At 39.0% G+C, this 24424-nt stretch overlaps 1 protein-coding gene across 2 annotated transcripts in view; it reads right to left on the reverse strand.

Moving 5' to 3' along the window:
* The window catches only part of FOXP1 (forkhead box P1), a 614874-nt gene that overhangs the window by 502847 nt on the left and 87603 nt on the right, over window positions 1-24424 (reverse strand). For both annotated transcript variants that reach the window (XM_021714901.1, XM_008062851.1), the window contains one exon: window positions 24123-24252. The gene's annotated coding sequence lies outside the window, so the exon portion shown is untranslated. Of the gene's footprint in view, window positions 1-24122; window positions 24253-24424 lie in introns of those variants that run through there.

A 24424-nucleotide genomic window follows, 5' to 3' on the forward strand; every position in this document is an offset into this window, starting at 1 on the left:
GGCAATCCACTCACCTCAGCCTCCCAAAGGCACAGGATTACAGGCTGAGCCACCGAGCCCGGCTATAGCGGCTCTTTATTAAAGGGAGAAAATGTAAGACAGTTAGGGGTGGCCTGTGACTAAAAAAACTTTCTTTTTCCTACGGCAGGTTACCTGGTCACTATGGCAACCATGACAAAGATTGCCAGTTAGCCAGAACTTTATATTACAACGCTAATGTTCTAAGTATGTGAGGGATGATGGAAAGCAGTAATTCTCAATCTAAAAGACTTGTTAAAACAAAGACTGGGCCAGGCTCGGTGGCTCAGCCTGTAATCCCACGCCTTGGGAGGCCGAGGTGAGTGAATCGCCTGAGCCCACGGGTTCGAGACCTACCTGGGCAACTTGGCAAGACCTCATCTCTACAATAAATCAAAAAAATTAGCCGGACGTGGTAGCGCATACCTGTAGTTCCAGCTACTTGGAAGGCTAAGGCGAAAGGATCACCAGAGCCCAGCAGGTCGAGGCTGCAGTGGCTGGGAGCATGCCACTGCACTCCAGTCTGGGTGACAGAGTGAGATTTCAACTCAAAAAAAAAAAAAAAGATTGCTGGATCTCTCCCTCAGAGTTTCTGATTCAGTCTGAAATCTGGGTCTGGGATAGCACCCAAGAATTTGCATTTTTACCAAGTTTCCAGCTGATGGGGTGGTGCAGGGACCATGGTTTGTGAACCACTGACCTTGACAATCTCGTTTTTTGTTTTTTTTTTTTGAGTTGGAGTCTCACTCTGTCTCCCAGACTGGAGGGCAGTGGCTGCTCCCAGCCACCACAGCCTTGACCTGCTGGGCTCCGGCGATCCTTCCGCCTCAGCCTTCCGAGTAGCCGGAATTTCAGGCGTGCGCTACCACGCCCGGCTGATTTTTTGATTTATTGTCGAGATGAGGTCTCGCCAAGTTGCCCAGGCGGGTCCCGAACCCGTGGGCTCCAGCAATCCACTCACCTCGGCCTCCCAAAGCGCGGGATTACAGGCTGAGCCAACCGAGCCCAGCCTGATTCCTTTAATCTTTCTACAAAAATCTTAGGCCAGCTACTTGGAAGGCTGAGGTGGAAGGATCGCCTCAGCACAGCAGGTTGAGGCTGCGGTGGTCATGAGCACGCCACTGCACTCCAGCCTGGGTGACAGAGTGAGACTCTGACTCTAAAAAAAGAAAAAAAGATCCTATTCATCCACCCTTTCATCATTTCCACTGATCACCTGTGCAAACTTTCCAAAGCCCCTCCCTGTTCCTTGTTCTCCCCTTGGGGCCCCAGCAAGTCACTAATCTTTAATCTTATCACCATACTCTCATTAACACATCCTGAATCATGTGGGGGTTTTAACAACAGCATTTCATCGCTGATGTGAGCATCAGTGTGAAAAAGGAAGAACCAGACGATTCCACATTACTGAAGGTCTACAAGAGGAAAAAGTGACCTGACCAAGTTGGCAAGCGAGTATTTGAGCAGGGCGCAAAAGATAGCCCAGGAATTGCTATCCTGAACGAAAAGTGGTCCCGGGTTGTCTGAGGCCTGTGGAGTACTTACAACTTAGAGCAATTCCACTAGCACTGGGTGGTGGCTTGTAAATGGCAATATCCAAATCAGAGAGGAAATGACGCTGCGTTCCAAGCAAAATGGCACACATTTAGACCGACTAAGAAAATAACAATAAAAGTGCAAATTTATTCTGCATGTGTGATCATGATGATCATTACATCAAGTTCCATATATGCCCAGCCAGAATAAATATTAACCCATTTTATAAATGACATTATACTGCATTTGTGGATACAGCTCCACCCAAACCCAAAACAACACTGTTTCCATAGTAACCAACAGATTTCAAAGAAGGAAAAAGGAGGGGAAGACTTCAGAATGGATAGCAATCAAATAAAATAGCCAGCATCAACAAAATATGTCAGCATTATTTAAAACACAGTTAGGACCATTCTATAGTTTAATCTCTTTCCCAGAAAACCACCCCCTCCTCAATCACCTTCTTGTAAAGCCTGTCCTCCCTGAAAGAAACAAACGCAAAATTGTTTCCATTTTAATTGAGGAAAGAAGCAAATTTCTTGAGTCATTCCTGGGATCCAAATGGGAGTACGATGAAGAAAATAACATCTACTAAGTGAGTTAGCTCACAAGGAAATCCACATTGATTACCAATCAGTAATTATGAAATCTTAACTGGGCTTTGGTGATCATATTTGGTATCTATTCTCTTATGGCTGACTGCAATGAAGGGGGAAAAGAAGCAAAAACCAAAATGGAAAGCCAGAGAGCTAACAACCGTGAAAGCTGCAGACCAACCTCAACTGATTTTTCACTGGAACTTTCTCAAATAGCAGATACCCCAAGTGAATTTTGCAAAGGCATAATATGTAGTCATTTATTCTCATCTCTGCTAGTTTTGTGGTCTTATGCCTGAAGATAACATTCAAAGTAACACCTATAAGCAGCATCCTGTGTGCAGGACAGAATTGGTCTCATGTGGGGTAACCTGTGGACTCACTTTCTCTCCCCTCTCTCTTTCCTACCGCCTTCTGATTTCAAAATATTAAAGATTAATAAAATAAAATATTCACAAGTTGTAACAAAAGATATTTTGAGTCTCCGGCTCTTACTTTTCTTCAGAAAGAAGTTCTAAAGTAATTCAGTAATTAGCTCTCTCCTACATTCTAGCTGTGTGACCTTGAGGAAGTCATTTAACATCTCTCTAACCTTGCTGAGCCTCAGTTTCCTCATCTGGAAAAAAGGAATGATAAAAGTATCTATCTTATAGAGTTGTTAGCAAGATAAAATGAGTTAATACATACAAAAAGCTTAGCAGAATACCTAATAGCAAACAGAATGTGTTACTATTATTGTTGTTGTTTACAAATAATTCTTCTTTCTTAAAGACTTGAGCCAAATCCTGATGGGGTTTCCTTGGAAAACAGCTCTCAGTGTTGCAGAGAGAAATACTGCTGAAATTTTATCTGAGGAAAAATTTCAGTAGGAGATCTTATCAACCGCAACCACTCAACGCATCAGCTAGTCTTGAATGGCATAAGCTTCTGAGGCAGACAGAACTGGACTGGAAAGGTACTTAGAGTCATGTGACCACAAGTTTACCTCTTAACTTTCCTAGGCCATAGTTTCCTAACTTGACAATGGGAGCAGTTGGTGACCACCTAAAGAACTGTGGCAAGGATTAAGTGGGAGAATCCCTGGAGAATATTTCACAAAGAATCTGTTACATGCAAACATTAAATATATGTTGGCCATTATTATTATTATTATTATTATTATTATTATCTGATTTTTTTATTCAGACAAAACACTGATTCAACAACTATTTATTAAATGCATTTGTGTGCCAGGTGGTGTGTGGTCAAAAAAAAAAAAAATGACATGATCTATGCTTTCCTGAAGTTTATAGTCCAAAGGGGGAAATGCTTACATTGAACAAACATACACAAAAAGATGTATGTAATTAAAAACCTTGACAAGTGTTATGAAGGAAAAAAGTAGGGGAAAACAACTGATGTTTACCAATGGCACTATTATTTCACACTTGTAAGATTTTTCTCCTGTACCCAATCCAACACAAAAATGGTATATCTCACCAATAATCACCCAAACCAGAGTATGAACATTTTGAGTATAAACCTTCTTCTAGTCATTTCCACACAGGACTCAACACGACTATGGGCCTTACTTTTAGCCAAAACTATAGCAATGTTCTATTCTTTTCAATCCAGATGGAAAATCAGCTAAATTTATGTTTACAGCAGAGATACAAGTTGAAATAGTCAAGTGATAGAAAAGAAAAAGGTAAAAATGATATAGTCCACACTTAAAGCCATATCTCCATGTTTTGCTTTTGTGCTACTTCATAAATCATCAATATTATATGAATCATAAGAGCACAGCACTCAGGTGCAACTCTATCAAGTTTTTCAAATGGACAAAATTAGAAAACAAAACAAAACAAAAAACCACTTTCTGGTGATTTGAAGTGACTCCATCCAACCAGTCTAAGAAAGACCCCACAGCATAACACTGGTTGACTCCCAAGTTCAAAGTTTTATCTGAATTTGTTCTATAACCCTATTGGGAGAGTTTTCCTTTACTTCATCCTACAGTTTGCCTAATGGTAGAAGACATACAAATGTAATTACATCTACATTTTATTATGAAGTCAGTGAGTCACTAAAAGTACATGTTAGAAGGTATGCTTTATTGTTTTTCATTATATTTGTGTGCTTCATTGCCTTCAGGGTCATATTTTTGTCAGGGGAGGAGTTATAAGAATGGAACAATTATTTTGCATTGCAGAGGACATACCTTTTAGTTAGGGTTTTGTTTTTATCACCTCAGGACCAGTCTTACCCTAGATTATTTGAATTTCCCCCATTTAAGTATGGTACATTATCCTTGTTAGGGAATAAAGATTTGGACTTTTGAGATAGAAGATACAGAACTGTTTATACCCAATATACATGCAATACAAGCCATACAAAAGTGACTGACCAAAAAAGAAGGAAAAAATTATGTTGGTCCAAGAAGATTTAGTAGAAGATGAAAAGTATGTGAAATCACATGGCTTCCCTTTTTCCTATACCTCATTTTAACTTACATTCCTTAATAATATTTTGGGTGTTGGTTCTACTTGCTTTGATACATGCTATTTCAATCCAGTGAAGTAAGAGATGCCAAACTTGAGGAAAGATGGCTTCCTAGCCTACCCAGCGTTTGGGACTCTGAAATCGGCCCAGAACTCCAACAGGAAGCCCAATTCCAGAGAACAAAAAAGAATGGCGTACAAGTTCACAGTTTTGCTCAAACAAGGCGTTTTGCCAATTTCAATTATGCTAGTACATATGATAAATATGTTAGAAAAACATGTATATGGAAATGCTAGTTGTTCTCCCCCCACCCAAGTGAGAAGAGAGGATTATTCTATATAATCCTACTTTTTCAAACTCCCTGGGCCATTACTGGCCCAGCAGCAGCCATTTGTGGAATATCTCTACCATGTGCAGTCATCCATCACACTACAAGGCACCTTCAATTAGTCCTAATGATGACATAATAAGAGGGATTTTTTTTCAAAAAATTTCATTTCTTAGATAGGGAAACCAAGGCTCAGTATGGCAAAATAACTTGTCAAAGAGACAGCCAATAAATAATTGAGTCCAGATTTGCAAACAAAGCCTGGCTTGTGAGCCTATACTTGTACATTAGACAAATGTTGGTCTCCATTTTAAGTGACAGAATAACTTCACATGCATAGCTAATCACACAAGATCTTTCTGAGGTATGTAGGAAGGAAGGAAGGAAGAGGAAGATGAAAAGAGATGCAACTAGGTGAAATAACTTAACTACGGACACACAGCTAGGAAGTAGTATAACTAGGAATGGAAGCGAGACTCTAAACTGTGGTCCTTCCAAGCACTCTCTAATGCTACCCCTCTCATCATTCCCCCCCAAATACACTTCACCTTTGGGAGTGGCGGATAGAATTGATGTGGAAAAAAATAAAGCAACTAAGAGGGAGAAATAAAAGATTTCCTACTTTAGATCTAATTCAGAAGTGGCTCCCTTATGCTAAATGTCCTTTCTCCAAGCAACGTCAAAATATTGTTTCAAAATTGTGTGTAAAGCTGTCTCAAAAGTAACAAAGTAGATGGAATATCACCCATAACTACAATAAAATGGCAGTCAAAGATGCAACTGATGTATAACTGCCCGCCCACCTCTCCTCCCACCATCAAATAAAAGAAAGAAAAAAAGAGCAAAAGGAAACCAAACTAAATGTCCAACAGAAGGAAGATAGTTAATCAAATTATAGTTTAGGGCAGTTGTCCTTAACTGAATGTTAAATGGGTGTTGATATAAGGAACTATGTGGGGGCATTTTTGTTTGTCACAATGACTGAGAGGTACTAGGAGTGCTAAATACTCTGCAAGATATGCACACAAATACAAAAATGAACCGCTGTGCCTCAAGTAGTGATGATCCCCTCATGGAGAAAAACAGTAGTTAATTAGTAGTACACAGGTAGGAAATGTTATCTCAAAGACATCAAACAGGCCCTGGACAAAGAAGGCACATAGTAATATCTATGCAATGACTAGAGGATCTATTACACAGTTAATAAAAGATAATATGACATATGAAGATAGTTATGTTAGGAAAAGAAAGTAGGATAGCAAGTTATAAGTGCAAGATAATTGCAACTACATATTTATTTAAATTCTACATTCAAAAAAGACTAGAAGGAAATATACTAATATGCTCATTTTTATTGTTTTACATCATTGAGAGAATTAGTGGTTTTCTTCTCTGTTGCTTAAGTACAGTATCATTTACCATGATTTAGTAAAAAACCTAGATCACATCCAATTGGCCAAAAGAGACCTAGAAAAGAAGAATACTAGAATACAACTACTTCTAAATAAATGTGATCAAGACACGAGAGAGGGGGGTTTCTGAAGAAAGATAAATTATGATTGTCACTTGAGTATTTCTAGACAGATTTCTGACCCTTGTTTTGAAATTCCGAGTACTCTAAACTAAAGTTAACAGTTTACAGCCCCTGCCCACCAAAGCCTTCCCCATTAAGTTTCCCATCTCTGTTATGCACACTGCCATCCTCCATGTCAGGCAAGCTCAAGCATGAAATCATTATTTTCTCTTCCTTAATCCATGGCTTCCACCTGTAGGCAGCCCCAACGTCCTCCCAGTCTCTGCTATAACTCCTATTCCACCTGACCCCCTCCCGTTTCTATTCCCAACATCATCACCCCAACTCAAGACCTTTCCTCCCTGTAAGTGGCCTCCATGCCTTCCTACAGTTTCCTATCATGTGCAAGGAACATCCAGCATTTTATTAAGCTGGCTAAGATGGCTAAATTCCAATATTAAAATGCTCAATGGAAATAGCAACTAAGATTTTTTTTTTAAGATAATGATTAGCCAAGAAACTGTTTGAACTCAAGCATTTCTTCCAAAATGAACCATGATGGCAATGGGGCGAAGAAAGAGGATGGGAAATGTCAACTCATGAGGAAAGACGGGTCTGGAACCACAAATCAAAGGGGACTCAAGTAAGCAGAAAGTGTCATTGTACACATTCAAAATCTTGTATCATAGGTCAGCATAAATTTGGCCACTTGAAGTGTAAAAATGATGTATTTTCCTACCAAAATCTTCAAAGAAAAAAATAAATGCCTCTTCATAGAAATACAACAGAGTAAATTATTCTATGATTTGCGGAGACCCTGACTACTCTGATGTAGTCTTAATGATGTGCACATTTCACTTTGAGATGTACAAGTCTACATGACAAAATAGAACAACTTAAAAAAAACAGATTATCTGATAGCATTTAGTGTGATTACTGTTTGACTCTTCAACAAGGTATGTCAGTAAGAGGTACATAAAATAAAAATGACTGAAAGTAGTTTCCTCACAGTCAGATTATAATCCATGAGGGAATATTTATTGCTGTGCTGCATTTACAGAAAATGAAAGGAATTAATTTAGAAAACACTCTGTCTTGTGACCATTTTTTAAAAAACAGTCAAGCGTTTGGTTTTTTTTTTTCAATTTGAGCAGTTTGAACCCCCTTTTAAGGAAAAGAATTCTTGAAGATTCCTGAGTTTAGAAACATAAAACTGATTGATATGACCTAAAACAGTGCTGCCCAACAGAAATATAAAATGAGCCACATATGTAATTTAAAATTTTCTACAGTCACATTAAAAAAAGAAACAAATTAAATCAATTTAATGATACATTTCATTGAACCTAATATATCCAAAATCTTGCCACTTAACATGTAATCAATGTATTTGAAATCCAGTATTTTACACTTAGCCCATCTCAATTTGGACTAGCCAGTCACAGCCATACTTCATGTGCCTGGCAGCTACAGATAGCTAGCGCTAGGTACTGAAAAAATGTAACTTGAGAAAATCATATTGCCATATCCTACAGACATATCCTAAAACAACTCTTACCTGTTTTTATTTTTAATAACTACCAATATTGTTGAGTTTGGTTGTGTTTATTTCTATATGCAAGGTCTTTCCCAGATCTAGATAGGAATTCTAAGGAATTCCTATATAAGGTACATGGCTGTCACTTGCAAAACTGTAATTACCTTTTTAGCCTCCAGACAAAACTAGCATTCATTGATGGGTTTTTAATGTGTTTGTTCTTCAATTAATGTTCCTGTCCTTTGTTCTTATTCATTTAAATAATATATAATCAGATCTATGACATTCCCCAGGAACCCTAAACTTAAGATTTCATTTCATCAAGAAATTACTGTCTGAAGGAAATGGACAAATCTTATATTCACTCTTGCTTTTGGTAAGGGACACCTATGGTTTTCAAACAAATTACTAAAAACAAGGGCCTCTTTGTATCACTGGAGCCTTGAGCTAGTGTTGCAGATACAGCTTCCTCTGGCTGGTTTCCACTATCTTTCTCTCTTTAGCAATGGGTATACCATGAGGATGTGACACAGCGCCCTCCAGGGGATCCAACAGAAATAGAAGAAAATGCTACACTCGTCCCAACCACCTAGTAAGAATAAAAGTTCAAGGTGCTGGAAGCATCCCAGTCTAGGCAAATCTTCAGATTCTGAACACTTAAATCTTTCTCATTTTCACATAATTCTTTCATTTCCAAGTATGGGTCTAATGAGTCCCCAGAAGCTGTAAAACTCTTAATCAAATGCAATTGAAGCATCATAAAATGAAAAGTCTGAGAATTGTGTGTAGGCTGCCATGAATCGGCTCATTATTCTCATTCCCTTAATAAAATATATTTAAAAATAACTCTCCATTCATATATTCAGAATAAAAAATAAAATATAACATTTTGATTCAAATAATTACATAGGTAACCTCTGCAAAAGTAATTCTGTACTGTACAAAATCACACAACATAAAGTTAGGAAACATTTGTAACCCTCTAATTCTGCTTCTCTCAAGATATTTAGCCTTGCATTCATAACACTGAGTTAAATATCAGTGCTATATCCAACTAAGGTAACCATGACACCTACAAAATAGACACAGGCAATGCACATGAAATCCTGTCGGATTATTCAAGAGACATTGGAAAAGAATATTACGAGGTAATTTCTAATATTGAGGATTTGTATTCATACATAAAGCACCAACTGAAATAGATCTTCAGAATGAAATTTCCTAAAATGATTAAAGTAAAATGTGAAACCTCACAGTTTATACAAGACAAGAAACATTTGGCTGCAAATGGTTTTATAATTTTGCTAATTAAAAATTATCCCATTTTCACTTTGGATTCATCGTATAACAGAAACAGGAATAACCTTACCATGCCAGAAACACAAGCAAATGGTTAAAGTTCTACTCTCAAAAAAATCTTTAAAAGTTGGCAAAACATTTCATTAGGCTACAAATCAAAACCCGTCTGTCCTTGACATCTCTTTAATGTCTTCCAGATTCCAGATCTACTTTTTTAATCACTCACTGAATCACTCAAAGATTGAAATATGTTAAAACACTACCCATCTTGGACCTCTAGAAAAGTCCTGATATAATATAACCTTCAGGCCCTTACATGAGCAATGGACCTATAATACCACCATCCGATGTATGTAAAGTATTCATTATATTTCACAATGAGAAAAAAAAAATTCCCAGAACCATGCCTTCATCAATAAATCTGCTAAATGTGAAGAATATAAATAAATACTAAAAAGGGGCCACCATGAACTCTCTCTTGTGAAGTCTGCCAAGTGGAAATGGGTACAACTACGATGAAAAATAAAAATCATTTTCAAGCTTCCAAGGTGTTACCAACAAAATATGCTTAAGAAAAGAAGAATGCGAGTGGCAAGGAGGTTGACTGATGAACAAGCAGTTCCCTGCAAAGCTAATGAAGGCAATGTTTACAGCAGGCACTTATTTATTTACGCTTCCCTTCCCTGAGCCCTCCATGCGCCATGGGAGTCAGCATGCATTAATGGCACTGAAAACCAGAGAACCTTCCAACTGCAAGTTACAGTAGTCACTGTGTCAGTGGAAACAATGAATCACACATATTCAACCTGGGATGAGTTGTGGCAGCACCTTACATGTGTCACCAATGTGTCGTGTGACATGGCTGTTGCCATGGTGAGGCACCATGTTCAGGAAATGTGTTAAGTCTCAGAGAAGGCACCCAGCCATCCCTCAAGATACCCATGCCCAGTAACATTGTGATTGGCTTGCTCTCTGGGAATTTTGTTGAAAGGAGGGGGAAAGGAAAGTCACTTGGGGAAAGCTGAAATAAGATGAAGTATACCATTCCCAATGTCTGTGTGTGTGGGCTCCAGCAATTGAGAATAGCAGTATCTTTAAACACAGTTTGAATTGTTCCAATGGAATAAAAGTAGACTAGGGAGGGGTTCATTTTTATGATACCTGGATAATTTCCGTACATTAAAACAAAGGATAAAGCAAAAGAGACCATAAACTATACAGTTTCTTGGGCAGAACAGAAAAATCACGTGGATTAAGGCCATATGAACGAATAATCCTGGTTCTGTTTAACAAAAAATCCTCCTCTTGAGCTTTTCTAACCCGAGTCTCTGACTTTACCCTACCACTGCTTTCGTCTTCTGAAAATAGGAATAAAAATAGTAACAGACTCACAATCATGAAGATTAAACGATCTACTGCAACCCAATGACTGAGCAGAGTATCTGGCACACAACAAGCTGCTACTGCAGGTACCAGATCGTAGTTACTACCATTACCTGTACACATTGCCTGGCTTGAGAAACGGAGGAACCTATTCCAGCATTCTGACTTTCAAGGAAAGATTTAGGATGCCAGCTTCCCAGATTTGGAATTTAGGAAGCAGGTTAAGAACAGTCAAAACGTTTCATTTCCAAATGATGAGGATAGTTTTATCACAAAGGGATACCTTTAAGTGAATTATAGATAAGTGTGGACACATACATAAAATATGCCTCTATGGCTGTCAGTGCTGTGGGAAACTACCCAGATGGTCACAGGACACTCAAAATCAAAACAAAGAGGAACAGCTGAAGGAGCAAGAGATTTTGAGCCTGGAGAAAGCTCAAGAAGGATGTTAACCATCCTCAAGTCTTTCGTAGGTTGTCATGTCGAAGAGAAGGGTTTTGTAGAATCCAAAGTACCAAACCAAACTGTTATGTGGGAAGCCCATGTGTAGTAGATTTGAGTCTAACGTAGGAAAGAATTTCCTAGACTTGACAGTTGGTCAAACATATAATGGACTTCCTCAAAGATAAAAGTTCATCAACACAAAGATATTCTGATACAGTCTAGATGTTCATGTAGTGGCAATTTGGTCTCAAAGACTAAGGCCCAAGGTACATGGGAGGAATGGGTGGGGATATGTAATATGTTTTACTCTTATTTTGAACGTGAACTGTCTAGAGTCTTCCAGAAGTCTTGACTGTACGTGATGTTCATATTGTTACAATACACTGATACACACACACAAATATTTACAAATTTGCTGTGATGATCACAAACTACATATTCAGGCAAGCTTAAGGGCCAATAGCTAGCTATTACTTACTGAAAATTTCGTATGTGCCAGTTCTTTTCTAATATTTTATGTGTATTAACTCATTTAATCCCATAATCCCCTATGAGTTAGGTGCTATTATTATTTTGAAGATGAGGAAACTGAGGCACAGACAGATGTGACTTACCCAAGATGATACTTTCAGTAAGTGTCAGAAACAGGATTCAAACTCAAATTGTCTGGCCAGCATCCTGTATTCTTAATCACCACACTTGGTTGTTGATTACTTATTAATGGTTCTACATTTTAGCCCTGGATCCTGAATACATTCATTTTTCATTTAACACCACAAAAAAAAGATAAACAAATTGCCAAGTTTTCAGCACAACTTTAACCTCTATCATATTCTCTCTCCTACTTCCTACCTTTTTTATTGCAATGGACATTTAAGTGAAAACATAATATTTGCATCTTAGGGGTTCATCTTTTCTGAATGCTTATTCCCCAACTACAATAACAATACCATGGTTCATAAATTCTGGCTTGACGACAATCAGAAATTCTTTCCCCTTCACATCCAAGTCAGTTTTATAATGATACCTGATATATATATATTCCTCCAGATTATTTTTCCATACCTTGAAAAACATCCTTTTCATTTCTCTTTCACTGTCAGACCTCCACCATCCCCCACTGCAAAGGATGTCTTGAGAACAATATCCACGACCCTTCTTTACATACCTTTTCTCACTCCCTGTTTTCTACCTTGGACTCCATTTTATGAAAATGTCCCCGCCCACTCCACAAATTCACTCTTCCCCATGTATTCCCCTGCCTTGACTTCTCCCACTTAAAAGATTAAAACCTCCAGCCAAGAGGGAGAGAGGACTCTGACTTGAAGCATCTTTTCTCCAGAGTGCTCACACTCATTTCTGATCATGCTTGTCCTCCAGAGCTTTCTTTAGACAAAATCAACTGACACACATGTCTTCTGGTCTCTACTCTTACCTTATGATAAATTAAGGGACATTTAGAAGAGGGTTTCCTACTTCTAGTCATTCAATGCCACCTCTAAGAGTTTTGCTGCACTCAGGTACCACTTGTACAGTAATTCTTATATTTTTCATTAAACCTCTCAAATTTGTATTAATGTTGCAATAAGCAATATTATCTGAGAAACCAAACTTGATGTGCTAATTCTATTTTTGCTATATACTTAATATATAGCACATATTAAAAATAATACATAACTTTTTTTTTTTTTTTTTGAGTTGGAGTCTCACTCTTGTCACCCAAGCTGGAGTGCAGTGGTACACTCCCAGCCACCAAAGCCTTGACCTGCTGGGCTTAGGAAATCCTTCCACCTCAGCCTTCCAAGTAGCTGGAACTACAGATGCATGCCACCATGCCTGGCTAGTTTTGGTGATTTATTGTAGACAAGAGGTCTCACCAAGTTGCCTGGTGGGACTCGAACCCCTGGACTCAGGCAATCCTCTCGCCTCAGCCTCTGAAAGTGCTGGGATTACAGGCTGAGCTGCCACGCCCATCCATAACTCTTAAATGTTTAAAAAAAAAAAAAAGTTCATTTGCATCTCCTGGAAAATTCATCTTAAATTCCACTGGTGAAATATACAACACTGGTTTTCTTTTCTTTTCTTTTCTTTTTTTCCCCTTTCTTTATTTCAATAGCTTTAGGTGGTATAAATAGTTTTTGGTTACATGGCGGCATTGTATTGTGGTGAAGAAGTGTGGGTTTTTATTGTACCCACCACCCCCACATTGTACCTGATGGGATTTTCATCCCCTCCAGGCCTTCCCCATACCTTCTGAGTCTCCAATGTCCATTATATCATTCTATATGACTTTGCAGATCCTTAATTTAGCTCCCACTCATAAGTGAGAACACACAGTGTTTGGAGAAAACACTGGTTTTGAAGAAAACTTAGGTCTTATGTCACTTTTCAAAGTCTACTTCTTTTCTTCTATGACGCGGCTTTCTTTTCACTTCATCATTCACCCTGAGCCTCACCTTTTACTTCATTATATATTTGTCTTGTTTTAAATAAAGGAAGCGGAGGGGTCCTCACTCACTAAATCTTACTCTGAATTAATAAAGAATTCTACAGAACAGCCTACCTCAAGATGAGCATTAAACACAAGCTGATGACATTATTATTTCATCAGAAACTGACGAGCAAGTGATCAGGCTGAAACACCAGAGAGAGAGAACAAAGAGCGAATCCTCCCGATTGCTTCAGAATCTTCTCCTAGACGAGGGCTTGGCAAACTACAGGCCCGTGGGCCAAATCCAACTTGCCACCAGTGAGCTAAGAATAGCTTTTACTCTTAAAGGGGTGGGAGAAAATGAAAATACTACTACTACTTAGTGACACATGAAAATTATGTGAAATTCAAATTTCAGTGTCTGTAAATAAATTTTACTGGAACACAGCCACACTCACTCGTTCACGTGTCATCCATGGTTGCCTTCGCCCTAGGACGACAGAGGTGACAGAGGTAAATCATTCCGACAGACCAGGTGGCTCACAAAGCCTACAATATTTACTCTCTGGCTCATCATAGAAAAGGCTTGTTGATCCCTGATATAGACTGAGAAGTTAGACTAGCCTCCTAGCATCAGACACACACACACATACACACACACACACACACACACACACACACACACACTTTTTTTTCACTATAAAGGTTCTTCTAAAACACAGTAGCAGAAAGAAGTGCATAAGGAACCTACCTCTATATACCCAGCACCAGGATCAGATAAGAAGTTCAATTTTTATAACCAGGGCATCGCTGGGAAGCACAGACGCAGCTGGTACAATTCAGGTCTTATTTTCCACCAGCCTGGGTTGTGGTTCCCCTACTTTCTTGCACAGTTCTGCAGATCATTAACCATCCTAAGAGTAAATTCTCCTGATACCTTTTTAAAGCAGCAACATTACTAACAATTAAAAAACTGCCACCACCCATACACAATAACTTTCTTATACTTTAATATGCATATCCATAGTCTGATTATAACCGCATGGAGAGATTGACAGGAAATGACTGAGTGTAATGGCTCCAAAGAAGACACTACATTGATCAGTAAATAATACACGTTTCTTGAAACTGTCTAACTGCATATTTACACTTGTCAACTCTCATATACTTGGATGACAGAATTCTTTTTCAAACATCTATGGAAAAACTCTAATACTGATTTTTAAAATGTTTTTAATAATTACAAAAAGCACACTTGTAGGCTATGCAAGGTTTAAATTTTATCCACCAAATTGCGCCACCGGAGCATTCATTGCTAAATTCTCAATATTTCTGGTCATAGCAGGGAATTGGCAAATGTCTCAAAAAGGTTAAAATACAGGTCGAGTGCAGTGGCTCATGTCTGTAATCCCAGCACCCTGGGAGGCCGAGACAGGAGGATTGCTTCAGTCCAGGAGTTTGAGACCAGCCTGGGCAACAGAGCAAGACCTTGTCTCTACAAAAAAATTTAAAAATTAGCCAGGTGTGGTGGTGCATGCCTGTAGTTCCAGCTACTGAGGAGGCTGAGATGAGAGGATCACTTGAGCCCATGAGTTTAAGGCTGCAGTGAGCCATGATTATGCCATTGTACTACAGACTGGGTGACAGAGTAAGATCCCAACACAAAAAAGAAAATTTAAAAAAAGGTTAAAACACAGCTGCAAGTAACATTTATCTCAGTGCACTCACAAAAGCCAAATATTGTATTAGGGACTTTTCACAGCCAACAAGGCAGATGCTATCATTGTCCCTATTTGGTAGATGAGGAACTTGAGGCTTAGAAGGAGATACAACTTGGCCAGGGTTATACTATTAGTGAGACCTGGGGCTAGGACCTGAAGCTATCCACTCTAACCCAAAATCAAGCTCTCCCTAACCAGGCTACAGGTCTGTGTCTAGGTGTGGGCCTGGAAATCTGTAGGTAACAGATTTCCAAGGCACTCCTGGGATCACATTTTGAGAAACATAGCCCCAAAGACTGGGAGTTAAAGAAGAAAATCTGCTGGGCCCTGGATTCGTCTACTCCACTCCCCTCCAAACACTGCCCACAGGACAACTAGAGAGAAACTCTGTGGAACACATAGTACAGCCCCTGGAAGTCACATATATTCAGCTATGATAGCTACCATCACTTTATGGGTTAGTTAGGCAGTGCTGATATGTCAGGTTAAAGACATTTTATCTGTATTATCCAGAAGATTACCTCTGCACAAAACTGGCTGATTAAGTTAGCATATTCTTGTCCTAAGACTTCACAACAATGAAATCACAGCAGCAGCTGAAGGCTGGCAGGGGCAGGACAGAGGGGGCTCGGGGACCTGGTTCTACCCTCTGATTGGTTTACCAACCCTTAGACTAGATAGTGAGCTAGATAAGCCCCTTGCCTCCCACACCCACTTTGTATGATAAAAGTGGTTAGAAATATTAAAAAGTAGAGAACATAGCATAACAAAACCCTTTATACCCATCACCCAGATTCTAGAATTGTCAAGATTCTGTCTCCATTTTTTCTCTTCTGAAAATGTTTCAAGGGATTCACAGATGAAACGTCATTTCACATTCACATAATTCAATATGCAAGTTTTTAAAATATGGAGGAAAAGGTTCCTTTAATGATAACTGAATGCACATGTTAGAAACAAAAAATACCCCACAGAGCATACTTGAAAGTAGCCTCCTGGCCATCTGACCATTCTGGAAGAGCAGAAGTCTCTGCAGGCCACAGAAAAGTGGCCTAAATGACCTGAGGAAGTGGAAGGACTTGAGCTGTCCACTGCCTTGCTCCCACCCTGGCCACCCACCCAGGAGTTAAGGCTTTTCCTTCCTTGCCTCCACGCATTCTCTTGAGCTGCTGGTCTGCTACTCCCATGCGGTTCTTTCCCTGAGTTCCCTCACCAGCTCGGATGTCAGAGACTCTCTGAGCTGCCACCACCAGGAGCATCTTTACTTTGTTTTTTACTTTTTATTTTTTTTTTTGAGTTGGAGTCTCACTCTGTCACCCAGACTGGAGTGCATCGGCCACTCCCAGCCACCGCAGCCTTGACCTGCTGGGCTCCGGGAAACCTTCCGCCCCAGTCTTCCAAGTAGCTGGAACTACAGACACGCGCTACCATGCCTGGCTAATTTTTGATTTATTGTAAAGATGGAAGTCTCGCCAAGTTGTCCAGGCGGGTCTCGAACTCGTGGACTTAGGCAATCCACTCACCTCGGCCTCCCAAAGTGCTGGGATTACAGGCTGAGTCACTGAGCCCGGCCTCATCTTTACTTTAGAAGAGGATCCAAAGAAGCATGCCCTACAGAGTACAATGTCATGACTCTAAGAGATTTTTAGACTGAGGAAAAGGCCAGAAGGTGAGGAGTATTTTGGAAAACATCTCCAGAAGAAGTCATTCCCTTTTATATCATTAAAACTCTTGTCTGCAGGTGAAGCTGCAGTTATAAGTGAGTTAGATTTCGTTTCGTTCACAAAGACAAGTATAATAACTACAAAAATCTTCCCTACCTAAGTCAAATAAAAGAACCTTAAGGAAGCATGAAATCTATCCAAAGATGAGGAGGTAGCACGTCCTCATGGTTAAGACAAAGGCATTGAAATGGGCCTAATCTGGGGGGGAACCCACTTCTCACTCTTGCTATATGATCCTAAGCAGTTGACTTATGCACTGAGCTTCCGTCTTCTCAAAAATAAAACCAGAATGATAATATCCAGAATACAGAGATGCTACTAGAATTAAATGAGGTAACCAATGTGATACCTAAACCAATGTAGGAAAAATAAGTGCCCAGTGAACAGCTCCAATAATTATTTGCTAGAAACATTACTAAAATCTCATAGAGCACAGGAGGGATGGAAAGGTTTTATCTCATCCCCATCAGTCTATTCCCATCAGCTAACTAGAATGACACAGAATACTGTGTAAAGAAAAATCTATGAGCCACCATCAGAACAGGCCATGACCAGGCCTGCTGATTTCCTCATCCCTGACTAAAGTCAATCATATCATCATCCTTTGAATATGGGCCAAGAAGTTAACAATTCATGTGTTCAACCACAATGACCTTTCGGAACTCAGGTTATCATGACTAACACAAATAAAAATAAATAACACACTGAAATTAAATTAAAATATACGTTAGCTAAATGATAGCCCAAATGTACTAACTGGTCATTCTTCTTTAAGAAGGAATTAAAATGATGGCAATTCTCAACAGGCAGCTCAGCGGCCTGCATAGAACTGAATGGAAATTTCCTTCTCTTAGCCTCTGTGTATTACTTGAACCAAGTTAACAGAAAACAGAATATTTTCAAAAACAACATGTAATGAAGTTTAAGTTCCTAGAATTTTACATCACGGAAGATATCATTTGAAATATAATAGCTGAATGCCTTCCTCCCTGGTACAGCTTGCTTCAGTGTATTGATAAAAACCAAGATTAATATGTAAAAGGAAATTGTAAGAAACTTGCCCTGCACCAGTCAGCACCCGGCATGTGTGTGTGCCTCTCCCTATGAGAAAGACACTGCTCTTGGAGAGTGAAAGTCTGGGTTTGGTTCTCATATCGCCACTTCCTTGTTAAGTTAGAACCTCAGTTGATACGTAGGTAAAACGAGAGAGAGAACAGTCTCTTTCTTGTCTTTCCTAAATTTACAGAAATGGAAAAAAAAACAACCTACAAAACTATAATGTTTCACACACATAACCCAAACCAGTTGAAGGACAGAAAATAAACTACCCAACAAATATGACAAATATGGCATAGACACATTGTCAAAAATCCAATCATTATACAACCCGATCATTGCCAAAACTGTTCACGTGTAAAATTATTTCATTAATATGATACCCATGGACTGTTTAACCACTATCTGCCTGATACTGAAATAAGCATTAGTTATATAAAGACAAACTCAAGGACTGCTGAAAAGCAACCAGTCTTATACATTATGTTGGCTATTCTCATGTAAATGGTGAATCTGTAAGCCTGCCTACAAGAATTTAGGTGGAATAATTCTTAGACTACATCCACACCCATTAAAAGACATAATATAATCAATTAATGATGTCTGTCAGGGGCACAGGACCATCAGAGAAAAAGGAAGTAGAAAATCAAAAGTGTGTCAAAAATGTTTGCCATCCTTGATTGAGGCAAAAGATTTGATGTCTTCAGCAGGTGTCATGTGAACAAAAGCCTACCCGATACATTAAAAGTTTACAGTGAATTTGTATGTCCAGAAAAATGTGTTTATAATCCCATAAGGGGCTTAGAGAGGAATGGAAAAGATCTGCAATATAAATGCAGATCACCTTATTACAAAATTGGATCATATTCTCATTCCTAGACTAATTTCCTATATCATAAAACCTATATTCAATTTTATAAATAGCATACACCAAGAATCATAAATTCAGTTAATGCAGAAATTTAACAGATTTTTTTTTAATAAAAGTGAGAAAAGACTGTTTTAGAGCAAATATCTGAAAGGACAGAAAGAGTTCTTTCTTTGAAGATATGTTTTTCTCTCTGACTCTACCTCCTCAGGGACATAACTAGAGAAGAAATAAATTTCACAGCTAATATATATGAAGTAACATGTTTAACATTATCCAATGAATTTATATCTACCTACACTATATAAATTTATCTCACATAAACTGTCACCTCTAACAGAATTCATTAAAACAATGTTATAGCTTCCAAATTAAATGCAATCTTCTAATTGGAATTTAATCTTACAATAGTAGTTGGTGGGTTTTCTTTTTTAACTGACAAATGGAAGAATTCAATAGTTTGTCTTACAGTTCGGTCTGAAGAATTTAAAAGTAAATTTGACATAGGGATGGGCAGGCCACTGCTGTGCAGTACTGGAGGGCTGGGGAGAGGGGACAGAGGTACTTTCACCATCTTCTGAACTCCTCCTGCTCTTAGGAGAAGGAAAGGATGGACACTCTCACCATCTTGAATGACTACATTACTAATGTATTCCATCACCTCCGCGTAAATGTCATCTTAATTTCTGATCTTCATCAAGTCAGACAATGGTTTCCACCTTGGCCTCTAGCCAATTAGCTATGTGGAAAATATTCAGCCAATTACATTACTTGTATTAGGTTAGAAACTGGAGAGAAAGGCAAAATAAACGCCTCGAAAATACTTCAGAGATAAAATGTAAGTTGACACTGTCTTCGCATGCCAGGGCCCGAGTGATACAATCTGATCGGCAGCTGCCAGTGCTCATAACTGCTTATTAAATCTAGCCTCTCTTTATGGTGTGAGTGAAGATCTGTATTTTTACCAATATTAGGTTCATTGTGTTATGAAGAGACCAAAATACTTAAGATCATTCGCTCCAGCTTATAAAACATATTATGTAGTTTATTAAATTGTTAAAATTACTTTTCAAAGTCAAAATTTCAGAGACTGGAAGTTTAAGCACTGGCGCACTGACAGGCTGCAGCACCAGGCAGCACAGATGTGGAGTCCGTCAGTCGGCTTTCCTGTCCCAAGGTACCTTCCAGCTGCACCCACCAAGCTGCACCATCACCCTCATGCCCCCAAACCGATGACCAAAAAAGCCCAGTTTCTCAAGTTTTACTTTTAAAAGCAAGGAACTCCCATTCAACGTCGAGTCTTAAGTGAAGGACATATTTTCCCACGCTTGTATCTCTTCCTAGTAAGTCAAAAGTTGGGAATTTGATTATGAGAGCGGTCAAAAGAGGAACTGAGGGCAAATAAGGGAGAACAATTGAGGGTAAACAAGATTCGGCGACATCACATGACATATATGCCCTTTCGCCAGACCCACCAGCAAGAAGCAGCTTATTGGTAGGGGCGATGCAGTGACAAAGCAGAGAATGACAAGCCAGCATCCTCGCCATCTTTAGTCAATTCTTCTCAGGAAAACTCTATGCAAATCCAGACTGTTACGCTCACATTTATGAATAACATTGTGGCTAACTGCCTATTAAAAATGCAGCAAATATAGGCACCCCACACTCTGGGAGTCCTGTGATGTGCATCCTGTAGGTACCAATATCAACCAAAGCTTCATACCAAGGAAACAGGAGCCAACTCTGTGATTCACTTCTGGTGAACGGTGGCATTAAGGAACCACAGCACAAAGAGAAACGTGAAGTGCTTGGCCCTTCTTTCTCCATATCCTGCCCCTAAGTCAATTTATTATGCAGCCATGGCTATTGCCAACATCAATCGAGTACATTACCCATTTTCTGACCTTAAAAAATTGGCCATAATGATCTATTTTTGCAAACCTTCCTTCTCATGGTTTCATTTCCTCGCATTTGAGTTAGGCGATTTGTTGTTCTGGCTGCCTACCCCTGTGACACTGACCCTGCTCTACCAGGACACTTACTATGAAATGCTGCACTCAGAATTAGAGTTTATTTCAGGACTAAAGACTCCAAATTAACAGCTGAAACAGTTAATTGGTGCTTCTTTTGATTACTCAATATACTGTAAAGTTCTAAAAGGCACAGGACTGTGAATAAATTTGTGACAATGGAAAGACTAACTAGCTATCAGACACAGAACGCATGGAAAGTCAGGCACTGTGTCACAGAGGGAGGGAATCAGTCCTCTGAGCAAGGCTTGGAAGTGTGCCTTGAGGAGAAATTGAGAGGCACAGAGAAAATCAGAACATGTGTTCCAACTCATAGGATTTCAGGTACCTCTACTTTCCACTGAAAATATAGTGAAGTTTATTACAGACTGAGGACTACAAAAACTTCCTTATTTACAAAAAAAAACAGCCTTCAATTGGGCTTAACTATATAGTTTTTCAAAAGAGATATCATTTTCATTATAGTTCTTCTAATTTTCTGGATAATTGGTCTTAATCCAATTGAAATTAACACACTGAGCCTAGTATTCAATAAATCCATTCATGTGGTTTTGTTAAATCTCATACATCAATTTTATAATAGTGGGATTGAGTCAGACTCTCTCAATACTGAAGACAGAGATGACAAGTAACCAAAAACCTGAGTTTGTTGCTATTTCAATACCCTCCGAATTCTAAGTATTTTTTATGAATTTTCTTGTGTATATGATTCAGATCCAGTTTGTTCTGAACTTTACCTGGAACCCCGAAGATATATATATTTTCTTAACATGCGCTATCTGCTCACTAGCAGACAGACCATTCACAAAAACCTATCAGAGCTGCACAGCAATGGAAAACCTCAGAAGAAGTTCACAGGTGAGGGGACCAAAGGACTTGCCCAGGACCACACAGTAAAAGCTTAAAAGATCAAAGATCTCTAAGAGTTCTAAATTCCATGATTTCATTCATCATTTCTTTTTATTTATTTTATTTTTTTTTATTTTTTGAGTTGGAGTGTCACTCTGTCACCCAGACTGGAGTGCAGTGGCTGCTCCTGGCCACCACAGCCTCGACCTGCTGGGCTCCAGCGATCCTTCCGCCTCAGCCTTCCGAGTAGCTGGAATTATAGGCGCGTGCTACCACGCCTGGCTAATTTTTTTATTTATTGTAGAGATGAGGTTTTGCCTGCCCAGGCGGGTCTCGAACCCGCAGGCTCAGGCAATCCAGTCACCTCAGCCTCCCAAAGGCACAGGATTACAGGCTGAGCCACTGAGCCCGACCCATCATTTCTCTTTATTGTGGACATCTTTGCCCTATGTGTTACTGTTTACTATTTGCTTTATTTCTTGCCAGTGAAAGAAAGACTACTGTAAAGAAGATAGAAGGCTGGGGTTTTTTTTCTGTCTCTAGCTCCAACAGAATAGAATGCATAGTATGAGTAGTCAGTTAAAAACTAGCCTAAGTGGAAGTGAATCTTAGAGCCAACAAGTTCTCTGAGGATAATCTGGTCTCTGATATTTGGGCTAGTTGCTTCACTAAGGACATAGTTTCTATAGACACTAAAACTAACATAGTTTTTGCTTGTTTTTTTGAGTCAGGGTCTCACACTGTCACTCTGACTGGAATGCAGTTACATGTTCATTGCTAACCACAGCCTTGACCTCCTGGGCTCAGGTGATTCTTCCACCTTAGCCTCCCAAGTAGCTGAAACTACAGGCGTGCACCATCACATCCAGCAACTTGTTTTTTAAAATGTTTTTGTAGAGAAGAGGTCTCACTAAATTGCCCAGGCTGATCTTGATCTCCTGGCCTCAAGCAATTCTCCTACCTTGGCCTCCCAAAGTACTGGGATTACAGGCAACTAGCATAGTTTTTAATCTATGATAAAAGACGGATTTGTCAAAATGACCTCTAGCTATAATGTTTTTAAAAATGTAGCCCAAATAGTTGAATGTATAACAATGTCTTAGACACTTATTAGAAGAGGTTTAGTAAGCTGGATGCCTTACTCTTTGTAATTGAGATAAGCCAGAAAGAACCAATGATTGAGGACTAAAATAACTATGGTCAAGACCTGACCAACCCCAAGGATTTATCCATTCCAGCTAGATTCTGCGGGCTTCAGCTGTCCCATTTGTAATCTGAGGAGCTTTAAGTAGACAATTTCTCGGGCCTGGATAACACTGACAGGATAGAATTCTCTAATCTACAATGCTTTGTTTTAAATATAGGAAATCAAAGAGAAGACAGACTAAGTTGTTCTATGTCAGGTAACTACTAGGTTTCCCAACTTCACATATAGTGCTCTTTCTGCTTCACTACATTTCCCTCCATTACACAGAATTTGCTTTGAATACAACCGTGCTAAGACAAAAAAGATGAGTTTATACCAATGGCTCCTACCATTAAATGCATTCAATAAAAAACCCTGAAATTCTATGGTTCTCCATAAAATCGACCTCATTCCATGACAAAGCTACCATTAGATGATGTCAGAGTTGTCACACAAAATACCTAGCCTCAACCAATCATTGTCTCTGATAAGGGCAAGCCACAGTGTTCATTACTATGGGCAGTCACTGATTACTAAGGAACAGGATAGATGGAAAATATACATAAGATTAAAAAAAAAATCATCCTTCCCCTTTTAACCTCCCCCTAAAAAGTCAACAAATAACATGATGAAGTAAACGATGACAGAAAAAAAATTCCCAAAAGTCTTTCAAAAAAGTCTTTGAGAATTCCAAGTTTCCGACCCTTTGGCTTTCTCAAGAGCCCTAATGATAGGGAAAGCTTGGGATGGGACTCTCTCAATAAACAAATCACACTTAAATTTCCTCTAAAACCCAAGATGAAGAAATTATAGTCTTATTTCATGGTGGCCCATGTCATCACCAAGTTGTAATGGGACCAAAAAGGCAATTACTCATTTAATTGTGCATGTGGTCTTTGATTCACATAGCTTACCCTTCAAAGTGTGATTAAAACAAAGTTATCCTAAGTCCCATTATGTCTTTTATAAATTCTCAGATCATTGTAGGAATCATCTGAAAAGGTTCTAGCAGAAAACAATGACAGAGTTTGTTCCTTCTTTCAAAATGTGTGGGCAACTCTCCTGATGGGTTTTTTGTCTTATGAACTTTCAGATGAATAATCATGAGTTTTCACTCACCCTTTTGGCTAGCAGGCATCACATCCATCCATTCATGGTTGGCAGCAAATCAGAGAAGGGATCGAAGGCCTCACCATTGCCAAAATGTTTCGATCGGAAACTGGAATTGTAGGCAAAAGCTCTTGGGACACTGTAACACAAACATATTTTTTTACACATCACTAAGATGTAACTTCTAAAACCACGACTTCCTTAAACTTGAAAACAGCAAGACAGACATAGTTTCTAGTGAAAGGGGAAAACACCGTTCAAGTGAGGGTATGTCAATATATCAAGTGTAACAGTATCAAATATGAACTAGA

Source organism: Carlito syrichta, unplaced genomic scaffold (assembly GCF_000164805.1).
Source record: "Carlito syrichta isolate Samal-C Ts95f unplaced genomic scaffold, Tarsius_syrichta-2.0.1 Scaffold305868, whole genome shotgun sequence".
Taxonomy (NCBI): Eukaryota; Metazoa; Chordata; class Mammalia; order Primates; family Tarsiidae; genus Carlito; species Carlito syrichta.